Source organism: Onychomys torridus, chromosome 23 (assembly GCF_903995425.1).
Source record: "Onychomys torridus chromosome 23, mOncTor1.1, whole genome shotgun sequence".
In the NCBI taxonomy this organism is placed as follows: Eukaryota; Metazoa; Chordata; class Mammalia; order Rodentia; family Cricetidae; genus Onychomys; species Onychomys torridus.
Genome location: NC_050465.1, coordinates 57,756,084 through 57,773,148, shown reverse-complemented (window position 1 = coordinate 57,773,148; position 17,065 = coordinate 57,756,084).

The following is a 17,065-nucleotide window of genomic DNA, read 5'->3' as shown; positions in this document are numbered from 1 at the left end:
AACAGATCCTTGGATCATTTTTGTTTTTGTTTTTGTTTTTTCAGACATCTTCTTTATGGAAAATTCCATTCTTTCCAGATCATTTTAGAGCCTCCAAATTCTGAATGGAGGTACTTCACAGAGCTTCACGCCCAACTGTCGCGGGAAGCATGTAAGAACTGGTCAGTACATGCGGCTTGTCTTCAGCCCAGGGAGCTGCCCCTCTTCAACACAGCTGTGCAGAGTCCCTGGGAGAGAGGAGCTGGGAATAAGGAAGAGCTCCTATAAACTGCAAAGCTTGTGCTGGGCTCATAGGATGTCAGTCACTTATTTATTTGTTTGTTTGTTTGTTTGTTTGTTTGTTTTTGCTTTTTTGAGACAGGGTTTCTCTGTGTAGTTTTGGTGCCTACCCTAGATCTCGTGCCGTAGACCAGGCTGGCCTTGAACTCACAGAGATCTGCCTGCCTCTGCCTCCCAAGTGCATGCACCACCACTTCTTGGGGAGAACTTCCAGGAAGGTTGGAAAGGCAGAGAAACTGCTCAGGAAAGGGATGCAGAGTGTGTGGGAAGAGAGCAGACAGGAGGTACTCCAGACAACTTCGGCAGGAAATAAAAACGGCAGGAAGTTGTCAATTGAAGAGGTGTTAAGGGGGAAAGGAAGATGAATTCTGTGTATGCTTTAAGATGAAAGTAAGATGAGCCTTGGCATCCCTGTATTTGGGTCTTCTTGCATTGAGATCCACCCTGACCCTTGGTCAACCGGTGCCTCTACTTCCTGGCAGGCTGACATTTCTTGATTATATTGAGCAGTCTCTACCTTCCACTTGGGAGCCCAGAAGATGAGGTGGCTCTGGGAGTCCTCCTCCTCCTCTCTTTCTCTCAGGCTGAGGTTCAGCAATGTGCCACGTTGTTTGGTCAAAGGCTAGGTCATCACAGTACAGATGAAGCTCTCTACAGTTCTGTGCCTTGCTTCCTTTCCAGTGGCTTCTTTGGTCCTAAAGCTGTTAAGCAGCCCCCACTCTTGTTAGTCTTGTGACATCGTGCTTTTTCTGATTTTCCTTAACTCGTCCACGTCCCAGCAAGTCCCTCCTACTGTTAAACTCTCCTCGCATCTACCTGAGTGTATCATCTATTTCTTACAGGGACCTGAAGGGAAATGGGGGACAAGTAAGGATCCTGTTTCATCTCAAGGTTCCAAGAACGTCAAGAATATTGAGCTCAATGTATTAGAGAATATATAATAAGAACATTTGTATAGAAATGAGGGAGTGTAGTGGTATCAGGTCCCATCTGCTTCCAAAACATAGTGGCAACCAAGGGAAGACTAGACATGCCAATGTGGCTGAATCTCCAGCCGCATGGAGTCATGGACTGAAAAAGCAAGCAGAGAGAATGGCAGGCTCAACTCGGCCTCTGTAAATGGGTGCAATTGAACTAGACCTATCAATTCATGAACACCAGGGAATGATACTGCCACCTACATCCCTGGGGAAAAAAACAAACTGCTGTCTAGGATGGGGGAAGAAGGCAGAACACAGTTCTGGAGCAAGGTCCGAGGTTAAGACACCTGTTGACTCAGAGCCTGAATCTGTTATTTTCTTCATACCACAAATTGGAAATGCCAAGCTGCTCACATTTAATCTAAGGTCAAGTTACACAAGGTGAGCATGTAAAGCAAAATTCTGAAATACTTAAAGAGATAAATCAACAAATTAAATGATACAAGAAATGATGATACAAAGGACCAAAAAATTTAAACACATACAAAAGCAGCAACAATAAAAGAAATTGTGGTACTAAAATACAGCCATTGGGGGAAGAAATCACATGATAGGGAGAATAAATGTTTAGAGTTTAGAGTCAAAACAGAAAAGAAAGAGAGGTAGATGTGAAGATCAATTTTATATGTCAAATTGATCAGGCCTGTGGTGATGTAATACCCGGTCAAATTTTATTCTTGGAAATTCTGCATGGATATTTTGGATGAAACTAACATTTTAACTAAATCAGATTGTTTCCCATGGTCATGCTATATACCAGATATAAGTAAGTTATGATCTGGGTAGTACTAAAGAAAGCGTCAACCTAAAATTTTAAGTTAGTTAAATTAATGATGACTGATGGATGCAAAATAGACATATTTACATCCATAAAAACTAGGGATATTTACCGTGCACAGAACTCTTACATTTACTCAGGAAAAGACCCAAAGACAGTTAAAAATACCAAGCTCTCTCATTTAAAAGAATTCTCTGACAGACTGTATTCATACTTCGTCAACATAATTGGGAATCTAGGACCTGCTGGTCCCACTGCAGGTTTGGACTTGACCACACCTTATGGTTTTTAGGTAGTACCTTCTTACTGCCTCCTTGCATGGGAGAAGGGGCAAGGTGGTGCTTGGAACTCATTTAATAAGAACCTTATATTTGTGACCTAATGGGTTTTCTAACATCCATCCTTTGAAGTCTTGGTTGTAAGCTTTAACCTTGGAGGGCTGAGTTACCTCTCCATCCCTTCAACATACTGGGCAAGAGGGTTGGGGCAATGTGTGTGCATTTGGGTGAATACAAACATTTACCATCAGTGAGGAAGACTGTGGGAGCTATCTTTATGCCAGTATGTTAACTAGCTTACAGAGAGTAGACAGACAGAAAGAACATGGGCTTTGCTGATGTTTTAGTGAGCTCCAAATGAATGAAGTCTGGAATTGCTCTACCTAAGGACTTTGGTTCCAGGGATGATATACTTTCTTAATTGTTTAAGTCAGTTTAGGTGTTAAAGCTTCCTGTTACTTGTAGCCCAGAGCATCCAAAGCCATTGAACTACCAAATCAAGTTCTTGACATCAGGGGAGAGGAAGTGCCATGCATCCTCAGACCTATGGTTTCCCTCCCTGAGAGTGGGGAGTGGCTTAGGGCAGCCCAGGATGATAGCTAGCTTGGTTTCTCATATCACGTTGGAGAAAGAGAAAGGCATTCAGTGCAATGGGTCATGAGTGCCTAGGGACCAGAGTTGTCCTAGGGCTTTCAACTGAGGCACTCTCCTAATGAGCAAACAGGCAGGAATCCAGCAGGGAAGAGGACAAGGCTCTTGGAGCTTCTTGCTACTCAGATTAGATGCATGGAGGTAATAAAAAGCACCCCAAAGAAACTGTAAAAGGAGGCCTTGGGAAGCTTGTCCAAAGGAACGCAAAGGAAGGAGAACAGAAGGAGCCCGTGGAAAGAAAATCTTCCAGACCAAATGATGATCCAAAAATAATGAGACCAAAGTTCAAAGAAGTAATTTAAACCAAATAAGGCAGGGAAGGCCTAGCCAGCACGGGGCGGGCAGGCTTGCTCTGCAGGGAGCGGGTGAGCAGTAGAATGGGACTAAACAGAGTTCAGTTTAGGACAGCCAATGGGTCAGAGGGAAGGGAGACATGTAGCTGCAGCTGCCACAGTCAGAGGAGAGGCAGGACTAAATAGTATCTTCTCACCTTCCCAGCCCCGCCATACCTGGGCATTGCTCCACCTCACCATTAGCAGGACTGCTCCAGTTTGCAAAGCATGTCAGAGCCCACTGGACCAGACCAATAAGGCAAGCCTTGCTTGCTTAGAACGCTTCTGTTTAGGCACTCTTTCATAGTTGATTATAGCAAAGAATTACAGGGCCATTCCACAAACCTCGGAAGCTGGGAGCTAAGGTCATTAACTGCTTGATCAGTCTGTAGACTGAGGTTCTTGGTCCTAAAACCCAGGTAATGGCCCAAAGATGTAGTAGAAGCAGAACATTCTACTGGCTCATTGGTGTATCCTGCATGTGGGTGTGTATTTACACATGAAAACACCTTTCTATTCTGTTCCTGTTTACCACATGCGCTATTCCAAATGTGTGCCCTCTACCACCTACCACAGCTTCTTAAGTCATAGCAGTGAGCAGTGTGTGTGTGTGTGTGTGTGTGTGTGTGTGTGTGTGTGTGTGTGTGTGGCGTAGTTGTTGGCCAGGACTTCAGTATTTAAAGAGGGACTGACATTTGAGGATAAAAGCCCTGGAGAACTATTCCTCTGGGTCCTTCATTCAATTGTGATGTCCAATACTCATTTTCTTGACCGAAGATGGAAGTGAACAGTGCACCATGCTCACCAGTAGATTCCTATTGCATTCAGAAACACACAAAGAAATGTTTTTTAGCTCTTGAGTTGAACCCTCACAGTATTGGCAAGTAGGGTGACATTATTGATATCAATCTCATCTAGATAGATAACAGTATATCTTAAATGACTTTGAATTGGTTAGAAATGCCTTCCTTTTCTTGCTCCTTCCAAGGAGTTATCTGGAAGAATGTCATGATGGAAGAAGAGAAAGAGAGCCTCTGAGCCAACACAGTACTACATAGATCCCCATTTATCTCCACTGGGGTGGATGTCTGGTCTTTACTGCCAATGGCCATTGGGGGCAATACATTTTCTTCTTAATCTGGGGTCCTATCAGTACCACATTTTCTCTGGAGCAAATATTGAAGATCCCAGAGTACAGGAAATGGGAGTCTAGGCTCTAAGGACATATGTATACGCTGTAGGCTTTTCTCCCTGGTCGTGTACCTGCCATGCTGCTGGGCTATCACAAAGTCAATGTTGATTGTATCTTTCTCTGGGGCTCTTCTAAGAGGTTCACAGTTTCTGCCAACTGGTGGCCCCCAGCAAGTGTTTCCAGGGCCTTCTGCACCTACCTGGTGCTTTGGCCCTGCCGCCCCCTCCTCCTCTTGTTCTATTGGCTCCTTCCAAGAGGGAGAAAATCAAGTACGGTGAATTTGATCTCTTTGCTCGACTGATGTCTCCTTCCTACAATTCACCTTGGGTCAGCCAGGTCCTTTTCCTGGCATTCTGACCTGAGATACGGTTTTCCCTCTCCTGATTCCTTGAAACAGACAGAGAATCTGTGCAAGGACCAGAACTTGCCCTTCAGTGATGTAATACGGATTTTTTTTAATTTTTAATTTTTTTTTTTTTGGAAGCTGAGGATTGAACCCAGGGCCTTGTGATGGCTAGGCAAGCGCTCTACCACTGAGCTAAATCCCCAACCCATGATACGGATTTTGAAGTATTTAAAACCACAGCCATCACATTAGCATTCACAGCCCTTGAGGCTGAGCTGCAACCCTGTGTAGAAAAGAGGCTTGATTGAAGGCTGCCTCGTGGCTGAGGAAGGAAGCTAAATCAGACAAACGTCCATTGCACAGCAGCAACGTTACCAAGGTTCCACACGTTCCTTTTGAAATGTGGGTATTATTTATTAAGCGGCACAATGTTATTTACTAAGCGGCACAATGCGATTCATTAAGTGGCTCTGTTTACTTTATGAGAAAAGCCACGAGGTACAGCAAAACACACTGTAAGAGTTTATTAAGGGAAGGGAACAGAAGGGATGTGCATAGGCCTATGGAATGATCGTGCAGGAAGAGAGGGGAAGAATCTGCTTTTATAGGTTCCCCCACCCCCCTGCATATGCATTTATGGGCTTATGTAGCTACACCACCACCCATGTGCATTAGATTAAGTGATTGTGCATTGCACGGACTACATAGGTCATGTAGCTGGGGAACTGACTAGGAATTCTAACAGTGGGACCATTGACTTCTTTTTCTTTCTTTTAATTTAAAGAAGCAGAAAATCTTCATCCTTCATTGTCCCTCATCATCCTACTGTGGTATTACAGGTCAGCCTCTGGCTCCCATATGAGTCCTGCTGACCGGTGTGTTAACTGATACATATCCCCACACAGTTACAGATTTCACACTCTGGACCCATCTAACTCAGTTGCCTTATCAGCGAGGTGGGACTATAACTGTTTCTTTGTCTTTAGGCTTCTGGGGACCATGGATTCTTGGGAAGCAGGTCGTCAGTACTAAGCCCTCTGTTTCTAAGAGCCTGTCTCCAAGAATTTAGACTCTACGAAGATACAATTTCCATGTGTGTTCATGCCTACAGAGTCCACAGGCCAAGGGGGCTGTGACTGGCGTGTTAAATGGTAAATCAGCAGCCTCAGATTTCAGGAGTCACAAGTTCTGTTAGCCAGCGGGGGTGGGGGCGGAGAGGTTTCTGGATCTTCAGAGTGTGACTTTGCAGGGCCTGCAGAGACCTGCTACAGTCCTGTGTCTGCAGGAGCACAGCTCAGGGTATTCTCCATAGGCCTAGCCTTTGCCTGGGTTTACCCAATCAGAGCTCTGTTGCTATGCTTCCATCTGACTCGGCATAGCTAACACTGTTGGCAGACATCTCTCTGCTGTCACTGTTTTAGACTGATGTTCAAACACAGAACACATACTTTCTTTGCACTCCCTGTTTCCCCCTTGGGGACTAACACCCTAATTACTAGCTGGCTAACTGTGGAGACACATAGAAATCAGACTCAGAATTATTAGCCAAGAGATCTTGGCTCAAGATGGAAAATGATATCTATAAAGATCCTTATCTCAAGCTATGCAATGCTGAGAGAATCTGCTGCCCGTGGTATTTGGGGACACTAATTAAAAGGGTGCCATGGCCACGAGTTTAACTCTCTGCTTTCAGGAGTCAAGAAATCAACAGGGGAGAGACAGTAAGCACTCCAAGAGTCTTTTTCCTTTACTCTGTATTCCCACCTCCTGCGGGGGCCCAGCCCGAAGCCAGTGTGACTGTTCACAAGGTGCCAGTGAACTGGGGGCTCCCTGTCTTCCTCTTGTCTTGCAGGACATTTGGATTTTGTTTGCTCATTTCCCCTCCCACTGGCCCCATCTCACAAGAGACAGAATAAAAGCCAGGCAAGCATGGGCTGGAGAGAGGGAGAGAGGGCTGCAAGCTGCCAGTGTTTATGACACCTCCAGAGCACACTGGGGAGGGGGGGAGGGGAGGGGGAGGAGGAGATGGTGGATGAGGATAACTGAGTGAGCAAGATGATGAGGTCAAATGCTATGAAAGAAAAGGGGAGTGCCACTGGAATAGGAACGGAACAGCAGATCAGGGAGTTTAGGATACTAAAGAGTATATATATGTTGCATGCCCAAAGGCCATGAGGTCATCTGTTGTTCTTCAGGAGCCATTTGGCATGTTTTTGGAGATAGGTTCTCTCATCGGCCTGGGAGTGCTGATGAATGTTGGCTGGCTGGACAGTGAGCCCCAGGGCGTCTCCTGTCTCTACCTCCCCAGCATAGGGATGACAAGCACACATGGGCCATGTCTAGCTTTTTATGTGGATTCTGAGGAATGAATGCATGACCTCAGGCAAGCATTGACTGGGTGAGGAATGCATGTCCTCAGGCTCAGGTAGCAAGAGTTGAACGGGTTAACTCTCTAGCCCTGAAGACAAGGGTAGTAGCGGGCAGCGTTGAGTTGTCTTTGTTGAACTTCCTGAAATGTTGAAGGAGGTGTGTGGGCACAGGTTAGAACAGCGATGTAGTCATGGCGCCATGGACCCAGCGTTGCTCTGTCACAATACCCCATTGCTTTGTCAGCACTGTGATGGCTTATGTGCATTTTCTACAGCTTTATAAGAACGCACAGAAGCCAAGAAGCGTTATGAGGGTCCCTGTGGGATAGGGCAGGTTGTGGTAGGAAGATGAATTTGCTAGAAGCCTGAATAAAGCTAGTTTTTAAGCTGTAACTGCTGAAAGGGAAGTCAGGGAGAAAGACAAACTACTTTCCTTCAGATGGGTTCTCCCAGCGGACAGACCTACTCCTCTCTTCCTCAGTTTCTCCATGAGTGTCCTCTTCTAGACACTTGCTCTAGCTGGAGGCTGGGTCATGATGTTCACACACACACACACACACACACACACACACACACACACACATACACACACGTGCACACACACACATATAAAGAATAATGAAAACATCTGGTGAGTGCTGATCTTAGTTTAGAAGAGCAGAGTGTAAAAACACAAGCTGTGGTCTTAAAACCTCAAGTCTAAGAGAAATAAGAGATTAAAAAAAAAAAAAGTAATCGCCATTGATAGGAAATCACAACATGTCCACATGGTTGGGCTTGCCTGGTGGACCACCTAATTATTTCCGGTTCAAAATAGCCATTTCCAGGTCAGAACATCTCACGTGGCTAGGACTCTGTGGCTTTACATGGTTGCTAAAATTGCGCGCGGCCATGTAATCTACGCGCATGCGTGGAGTAGCCACATGCCGTCCTGTACGCATGCGCAGCCCACTCTTTAAAAAGCCAGGCACCATTTTGCACAGGTCTCTCTCTTCTCTCCTCTCTCTTCTCTTCTCTCCTCTCCTCACTCATGTGTGTGCTTCACACAGATAGGTCTTGTCACCTCTATCCTCTATCCTCTTTAATAAAAACTCTTCTGTGATCTTGTCATGGTTAAGAGCGCCAATAAATAATTAACAGCCATGTCTTAAGATTTCCAGCAAAGACAAATTAATATCTGTCATGGTAAATAAATATTTTTCTGGCATTAGGAGTTCCGTAAGGTCATAATAATCTTTCTTTAATGAATTCAACTAAACGTATTGCTTTCGCTTTTGTAAAATTAGACCTACTTATACACATTGAGGTTTCACCTAAAGGTGAAGAAAGTTATGTTAATGATGGAATAATACTGGGTGTCCCCTGCTTCCTTCCTTGTGCTTTGAAGCTTTGTTTGATTTTTAAATAGCATTTAAAAACAAGGCTATGTCATTTACTACAGATGCAATGTAATTTTCTTTAAAAGCAAAGACGTCAGGACATACCTTGAGAAATAACTCAATGCTGTTTATATTTACCTGTGGATCTCATGAGGTTTGCATATATTACTCTGTGTGTGTGTGTGTGTGTGCGCGCGCACACACACACACATGCATGTCAAGTACGGTGAGAACTGCAGTGTCTCAGTCACTCTGGTCCATGGGGACACTGTAGTTCAAGGGACAGAATAGACAAATAGGGACCCCAAATATTGGACGTGACTCAGCAAAAGCATCCTACAGATTACTCAGAAAGCTCACAATCTTTGCTGCTTCAGCACAGAATGGTCTTGGTCTTTCCAAATTTGGGTGGCACTCCAGCCTCAGCTGGGCTGGCATTGAGAGGAAGGTGGGGATGGAGAATGAAGGGAACGTACCAGGCTGGCTGGCTCTTCTCCCAGCAGGCAGACTAATGGGTGGGCTGTCCATTAAGGCATAAGCAGGGAACAAGGTCCCTTCTGTAGCTGAATTGCACTGAGGGAGATCAGAGGCCTGGGGGGAACTTCTCAATTGCCAGCATTTCTCAGAACCACTGTGGAAGTCTCTCAGACAAAGCAGACAGGTTGGCATAGTCAGAGGAGAGTGAGAAGTGAGGCAGGCCAACATACCAGGGACAGTGGTGAAATCTCAGCTGTCTGGGGATCTGCCAGCTGTAGAGCAGCAGCAGCTCTCAATACCCATTCTTGGGGAACAGGTTGGAATTGGCTCTCAGACCATGTAGGTTCACCTCTGGCCTGGAAGACCCAACTGTGCCTGAGTTCACTTCCTGGCACCAGCTCTTAATTGCAAGGAACTGCCTCTGTCTGGGTCCTTTGGTTGTGGGACTCTTATGGGGCCAGTCTTACGCTCTCAATTCTATGTTAGCTCCCTGACCACTTAGCTTTTTCCTTCTGCGTTGCTGGCTACCATCCATTCTTTACCCATCAGTAGGCACATCTGGCGTAGACGAGCGCTCAAGCACAGGGTTGAAATCCTGTCCCTGTACTCCATAGCCTCCCTCTTCCACCTTGACTCTTCCTAATCCACAAAGAAGGGAACAGACAGCACATAAACAAACAAAAGTTAATACAAAACAGAAAGGCAATTTCCTGGCCTCGGGATGGAGGCACAGCATGAAGCTTTAGCCACACAAACTTTTTTCCATGACCAAAGAACCATGTCACGACCCCAGGTTGAGCAACTATAGTGCAATACCACGCTGCCCAGAGTGCTGGGAGCTATTGCCCTCCAGTGGGTCACTTCTCAGCTATAATGTAATTTTACAGATGGAAAATTCCAGAGACAAATGACTTGCTCCGTGTTACAAAGCAAGATGTTAGTCAACCAAAAAGAAACAGCAAAGGTCTCCTCCCAGTTCTTTGATATCCACAGATCTCTAAAGTGGTTTGGCTGGGATGAGTGTCTGGCCAGGTTTTATGAGGAGAAGCCAGCCTGACAGACATCAGTGTCCTCACCAGCCTGTGCTACACCAACCCTTTCTAGCTTATCACTTGACTTGAAAAGTAGAAGGCCTTTTTAGTGAAACAAACAGAAGGTGGGTGCCCATGCTACACTTACAACTGACCTGTTTCTTTTTTCCCCTTGGTCTTGACACTTTACGATCCCTTCCATTCCCTTCCATCTGATAGCAACCTAGTTAGTTGTGTATCTCACTAGTAGTTTAGTGGATACTCTAGTTGACAAGTTCTGCTCCATCACCAAGTAAGTTTTCCATGAGGATCCCAAAGCAAAATGAATACCTAATAGTGTGCTGCCAGGTCTTCAGGATAGTGGGTCCTGCCTCCAGTCACGACAGCTTCCTGTCAGCCCAGACAGAGGTTGGCCACTTGCACACTGAGAGAGCAAAGGTCTCTTGCTCAGTGCTTCTGTGATCCACCACATCTATTCTCTCTTCATTCTGGCTGACCTTAGTCAGGAAGAGGAGTCCTATACCATTACATAAAATGGTTTATCCAGAGCTTTGCTGTGTATATTCTAAGATCCTGACCAAGGAATCAAGTTGTGTTTAAATGACAACTCTCCAAATTTCTTTCATTTGATGTATAGTTATGTACTGAATATTACTTCTTAATTAAATGAAAGGAGGGGGAGCAATTGACTGTTGAGCTTCAGATCTAAATGGTACAGGGGTCATTTGGTTCTATCTTAGGACCCTAAACTGATGGAAAAATAACCCGTGAAACTCAGTCAAGAGTCATTTATAGAGGACTTGACAGTTTAAAATGTACACATCAGTGTTGGCCAAACTTGAACTACTTCTCTCTGGATTGGATTTCTCACTCTGGGTAAGGTTTGTGGCCTTTACCCCCAATTTGCCAGTGTGGGAAGATAATCCTTACATGTTGGATTACAGATGCATTCTCAAATGACTTGAAGGAAGCAGAGCCCATTATACTTTTCCAATCATTTTATCCTTGACCCCACTGCCATACAACAGGGAGTATAGAAACCATGTTTATCTTTATATGGCGCAAAGGTAGATATATCTTTATTTAGTACTCAAGTATAGCAGTACTTTCTTATTGGGACCACTAGATCACAAATAACAACCCAGAGACTTACTAATTATGAAAGCTTGGCCTTAGGTTAGGCTTGTCTCAACTAGCTCTTATAAGTCAAATTAACCCATTTATATTAATCTATATTCTGCCATGTGATATTACCTCTCTTCCATCTTGGACTTCCTGTTTTCTCTCTGTGTCTGACTGGTGACTTAGCCTTTCTTCTTCTTCTAAGAGTCCTCTCTATCTCTGGAAGTCCTGCTTAACCTCTTTGCTTCCTAGAAAGCTGCCTGTGATATTTGGAGCAGGGGGCAGCAGCTGGAGGCTGATACAGGGAGGTTGCAATGGGAAATCCCAGACTCTTCATGGAGGGCTTAGAGGGAGGGAGGGAGAGCCACATGCAGTGGCTTTGGTGGCTGCAAAACCAGCAGTGAGGGGCTGCCCTGTGATCTTGTGCCCCGCATTGGGTACCAGATGAAGCATTTATCTAATTATTCTTTATCAATAAAAACTCAGGAGTCAGATATTGGAGTAAGAACCTGATGGATCAGAGAAGCACCAGAGAAGCAGCCAGTGACCTCTCTCTTTCCTTCCTTGATCCAAAAGGGCCAAGAATCTTTCTAAACTCCTCCCTACTACTTCCTGTGTCTTTCTTTATGTCTTTGGTCCTCCAAAACCTCTATGGCTAATTTTGGTCAGCTATAAGTTAGCTCTGCCCTTTGATTCAAATAAACTTTATTGGCAGTCTCTGGAGTGTCAGAGTGTGATCAAAATATCCCACAACAAGAAAGTAGAATATGAACAGATACTTCTTTGTTTTCCCAGATAGCTTTGGGTAAAATTGTTCCACAAACCAAGTGTTAAGAGTCTAGTCAACTGTTTCCGGGGGAAGAGAAGTATCATCAAGTGTTTGATTTTCCTTCTTCATTGAGACTGCATTATAGTTGTGCTTGGTGTAAGCATCCTTGCCTAACCAGGCAAGGCACTGAGCTGAAATTAAGAAGATGATCCATGGCAGAGCAGACCTTTTTGAGGGATGCAGGATTGGGATGCTGGGGGAGTCCTTGGCAGTGTACAGGTCTGAGGTCCAGACTGCAATCTTATTTTCCATGCCTCCTGAGGAGTTGGCTAGGCAAGAAAAGCAATAATCTGAAGACTACTGAGCACCATCCAATCCATCTTGGAACCCTTGTTGGAAAACCAGAGTGAGGGGCGGTATGTTGGGATAGTCCCTGCTTCTGGAGATCAATGGATACTTGGGTGATTTTTCTGCATTTTTTGATACAACTTTTAATTTAAAAAAGGAATAGGTAATGTTAAGAAAGGCTGCTCACTCTTAAAATGTTTTGGGGAACAAAACTTTGGAGAAGCCAAAGGAAGAGATGTTGGGGACTGCTAGAGTGAAATAGCATCCTAATGAAGATTCCAAGAGCTCCATGTTTTCTCTCATACCTGTTTATTAAATACCCAAGTCTCTTGTGCTTATTTTTTGTGTCAGTTGTCTTTGGGACCCTTGGATGCATTTGATCATACTTGGCATTAGACACAGGAAAATTAGAAAGTTGTGACTTTTGTACTCAAGCAATCTTAACAATATGAATTGTTGGGGAAATCTTGTGATACAATTTTAAAAAATAACACAGAGAGCTAGGAAAATGGCCCTGAGTTCAAATTCCTAGCATCACAGTAACTCAAAGAACAGCTGGCATTTTTTAAAAAAAGTGAAGGGACAGGTGTGGTGGTGTATCCCTGTGATCCTAACACTGGGTAAGTAGAGACAGGCAGATTCTTGGGGCCTAACTGGCCAGTCTTTTTGAATCAGTGATCTTGAGGTTCACTGAGAGACTCTGTCTCAAAAAATAAGGTGGGAAATGGTAGAGGAAGACACCTGACATCAACCTCTGGCCTCTATCTGTGTGTGGTATGTACACACACATACAACACACAGACACATAGACACTCATATGCATACACACACAGTCACTGCCAAATTCTCCCAGTGTGGTGTTTTCCTCTTGTAAGAATTGCCTCATCTAGTTAAACTTTGAACAGAATGTCATAACAGCCTGGAGTCTTATGATATCAGTTGGCTCAGTCTTTCTTAAGTCAATGAAAACAAACCCCCTAGAAGGTGAGGGGCAGAGGTAGCTGACTTAGTGGCCTCCCAGGTTCTCATATCCCTCCTTCTGCTGAGTCAGCAGTCCTGAACATGATCTGACCTTTACAAAGACAGGTTTCCCTCTCTCCATAGGGTAGAGACTTCCCTGCATCCCCAGGCCTAAGTGCACAGGTGGGTCTGTTCAGCTGCCTCTCACATCACCAGCTCTAGGGCCTCTTCCTGTCCATGTGTTCCTGCCTGATGGTAAAAATGAAAGCTTGGGGCTTTCCACCATCTTCCTTCAGTCTCTGTGTTTTGCCCAAGGGGGCTGTTACATAAGACATTGCCTATGAATGATGCATCTTAAAATTCACTTTCATCTTCAAATTTCACTCCTCCTTCCTCCAACATCTCTTTCCCTCTGTTAATTCTGTGTAGCTGAAAGTTTTCCTGCATTCCACCCCGTCTCCAGCTGCTCAGACCCAAGTAAACACACAGAGGCTTGTATTAATTAAAACTGCTTGGCCATTAGCTCAGGATTACTACTGACTAGCTCTTGCACTTAAACTCAGCCCATTTCTGTTAATCTATATGTCACCACGTTTTCTGTGGCTTTACCTGTGTGCCATTACATGCTGCTCTCTGGATGGTGGGCAGGCATATCCTCACTCAGCCTTCCTCTTCCCAGAATTCTCCTTGTCTGCTTATCCTGCCTATACTTCCTTCCTGGTGACTGGCCAATCAGTATTTTATTAAATCAGTGTACAAAAGCATTTTTTCACAGCAATTCTGCATTTTTATTTTTGTCATCCAGGGGTTTTACTTCATTAGGAATGGTGTATTCGTCGCTGCTGATGTCTAACATGGGCTTGGCCAAGATTTTGCTTAGGAACATTTTCTTTGATGGGGTTATCCAACACTACAGGCAGGACTGAGTTTAAAACTCAGATCTCATTGACTTTCACCCCAATCTTATTTCCTCTTCCTCTGACTCTTGGTCCTTCAGTTTGCAGAGCTCACATGACCTGTTTGTTTCACTGTTCATGCTTGCCTTCTCTAAGAGATTGGACACATTGTCCTTTGTTGATTGAGCTGAGGCACAAAGCAGAAGAACACTTCCTATTTGCCAATGACGCTTTGTTAAGTTTGGAAAGAAACGGATGATTGAAAGCACAATGGTAGCTACTCAGATTTTTGCCTGATGACTCTTCCTTGTCTTTCCTTACACTTTCCTGTATTTTCTCTTCATCTTACATTTCTGCAAAGCTCTATCGAACTTCGATAAGCAGGAGAAGGTCTTCAGGTAGCTGTGGTTTAATAAATGTCAGGATGTCTGTCAGCCTGAAGAGACATATTTGCATGTTAAATTCTTGGTGTGGGACACAAAAACTGGAGTGGATGGCATATACGGGGAAGCTGAGTGGAGCTTGATTCTAAAGGCATCCACCTTGGGTTCCAGCTGAGAACACTGGCTTCTGGAACCTCACAGCCTCACCCTAGGGACTGAGGAGAGCAATACTGAGGGAGTGGACTGGAGATGTTCCTGCCTTCTTCTGACTAGGGGAGAGTTATGTTCCGGAGAGTAGCTAAGCTAACAGTTAAGATAAGCTTCCTCATCTCTGGATCCTGGAGTGGGCTTCCCTTGACTAGAGCCTACTAGAAGTTGACCCTAACCTCTTTGTTACCCTACAGCTTCCCCAGCTCATTTTCACATTTTTACAATTTCTTCCTGTAAGGCTTCAACCACTGCAGGACTTTGACAGTCAGTACATATTGTTTTAAGCCTTTTTCCCTAGGAAACATGCTTAGTTACTCACTGGACATTGTATTGAATTTCTCTCAGAAATAAGATATGGAGTCTCAAACTGTTGACCTATTCCCTCCCCAGCATCATTTTGATAAATGACATAAAAATATACTAGTCGTGAGAACCTCCTAGACTCTACTTTATTATAACCCCCTGCCCCTGCCATTTAATAGTCACTAAATCCCCTTACATTGATCAGTGTCCGATAATCTAATGATCTTGGCTGTGTTCTTCCATTCTCCAGGCTCCTTCGCCCTGCCAGCAGTATAACCAGTGCTCAGAACCACTGTGTGTTCTTGCTGTGGTGAATGCATCTGTTCACCTCCAAGTGCTTTTTCTTTGTCTAAAACAAGGGAGGTCTTGAACTGTAGTGCTGAATCTTCTCCTGGTTCTGAGCTAGGAATATATACATATACATATGTGTATATATACATACACACACACACACACACACACACACACACACACATACATATATATATATATATATATATATATATATATATATATATATATTCGCTTATATAGATCACAGTCCCTCAAATGAAAAGCTGAGCTTTCTGTCCCCAGGTTTTTGAGATTGTCCTCCTTCAGTAGGCCAAAAGAGTTTTGTTTGGATTCTGATAGTCCTCAGAACCAAACCTATAGTGAGGATGATTTCCCAGAAATCCCTAAGGGAGACGGTCTCCCATCCTGCACTTCTGCCATCACAGGGTAGAGGGAGCTAGCTGCCTGGAGGCAGGTCTCAATAGTGTGTTCCTCTTTATTACCACAGCTACCCTACCTGTTCTATTGATGCAGAGGCAGGCACACAGCTGGCCAATCCCAGATGTTTGTTCCCTCTGAAAATCAACTAGAGGGAACATAGTAAGTTCTGTCCATGTTCTGTCTGTCCTCACTCCTGTTTGTTCCAGCAGACAAGACAAGGGAGTTAATGAAGTTGCTCCTAAGGCTCCCCTGCTCCCTAAATACCAAGGCTCCTTTGTCCTTGATTTTGGAGTCTCACTGAAGGGCCCCAAGGAGAAAAGTCAGAGGGTACACCTACTATGAGCTGGTGGACTGAACATGCCCCTGGAATGGCATTGCCCTAAGTGTGAGAAGTTGCTGCTCTTGACCACACAATCACCCAGAGAAAAGCACACCTTGTCTACTGAAGTTGTTTCTTGCTTCATGTGGTACTGAAGTGGGTGGTTTGTCTTCAATACTTCCAGTTTTGTTTGGTGTTTTGGTGTTTCTTTCATGCAGTGTCCCCATCCTATTGTCCTAAACTAAGAGGAGAGAGAGAGAGAGAGAGAGAGAGAGAGAGAGAGAGAGAGAGAGAGGAGAGATGCAATACTCATGACGATGCTCGCTGACATTTCTGGTAAGAAGTTGGCAAAGACTTTTTAAGAGATGTTAAGATATCTCTGTGCTTTCTAACACAGTCCAACCAAAATAGGAATTTGGAGTTATCTCTATCATCATCAGTCTGGCTCTGCCTTTTTATAGGTATGGAAAACCAGGCTTTCTGCAAATTAGTAATGTATTTTGGCTTCCCAATCCTGTGTACTTTCCATTACTGTTAGCTTTTTAATTACATTCAGGGTTTCCTTATTCTCCAGAGCCAAGGAGCATCAACATGTAGCTTTAAAAATGCTGCTAAATCCCAAATAAATAAGAGTAAATCAGCAAGGTACCGTGTGGGGTCTTTTCTTCTTAACCTCAGATGAAGTGCTTGCATTAAACTTTGGCTCTGGGGCACTCTGATGTTTTGTAACCTTGAGGAACTGTGAGGATGATAGACGTAGGCCACTACCCAAAGCCCCATGCTGACTCTTGAGAGGATGAGAGGTGAGATTCTGCTGCTGCTGCTGTTGTTGTTAGCTTATTTCTTCATGGAACAAGGGAAGATGTCCCTAACTTTTGGTTAGCAGAGTTTGTGTGAGCCCAAGAAGTAAGAGAGTCCTCCATTGGATTGACTTTGTTTGGGGGACTGT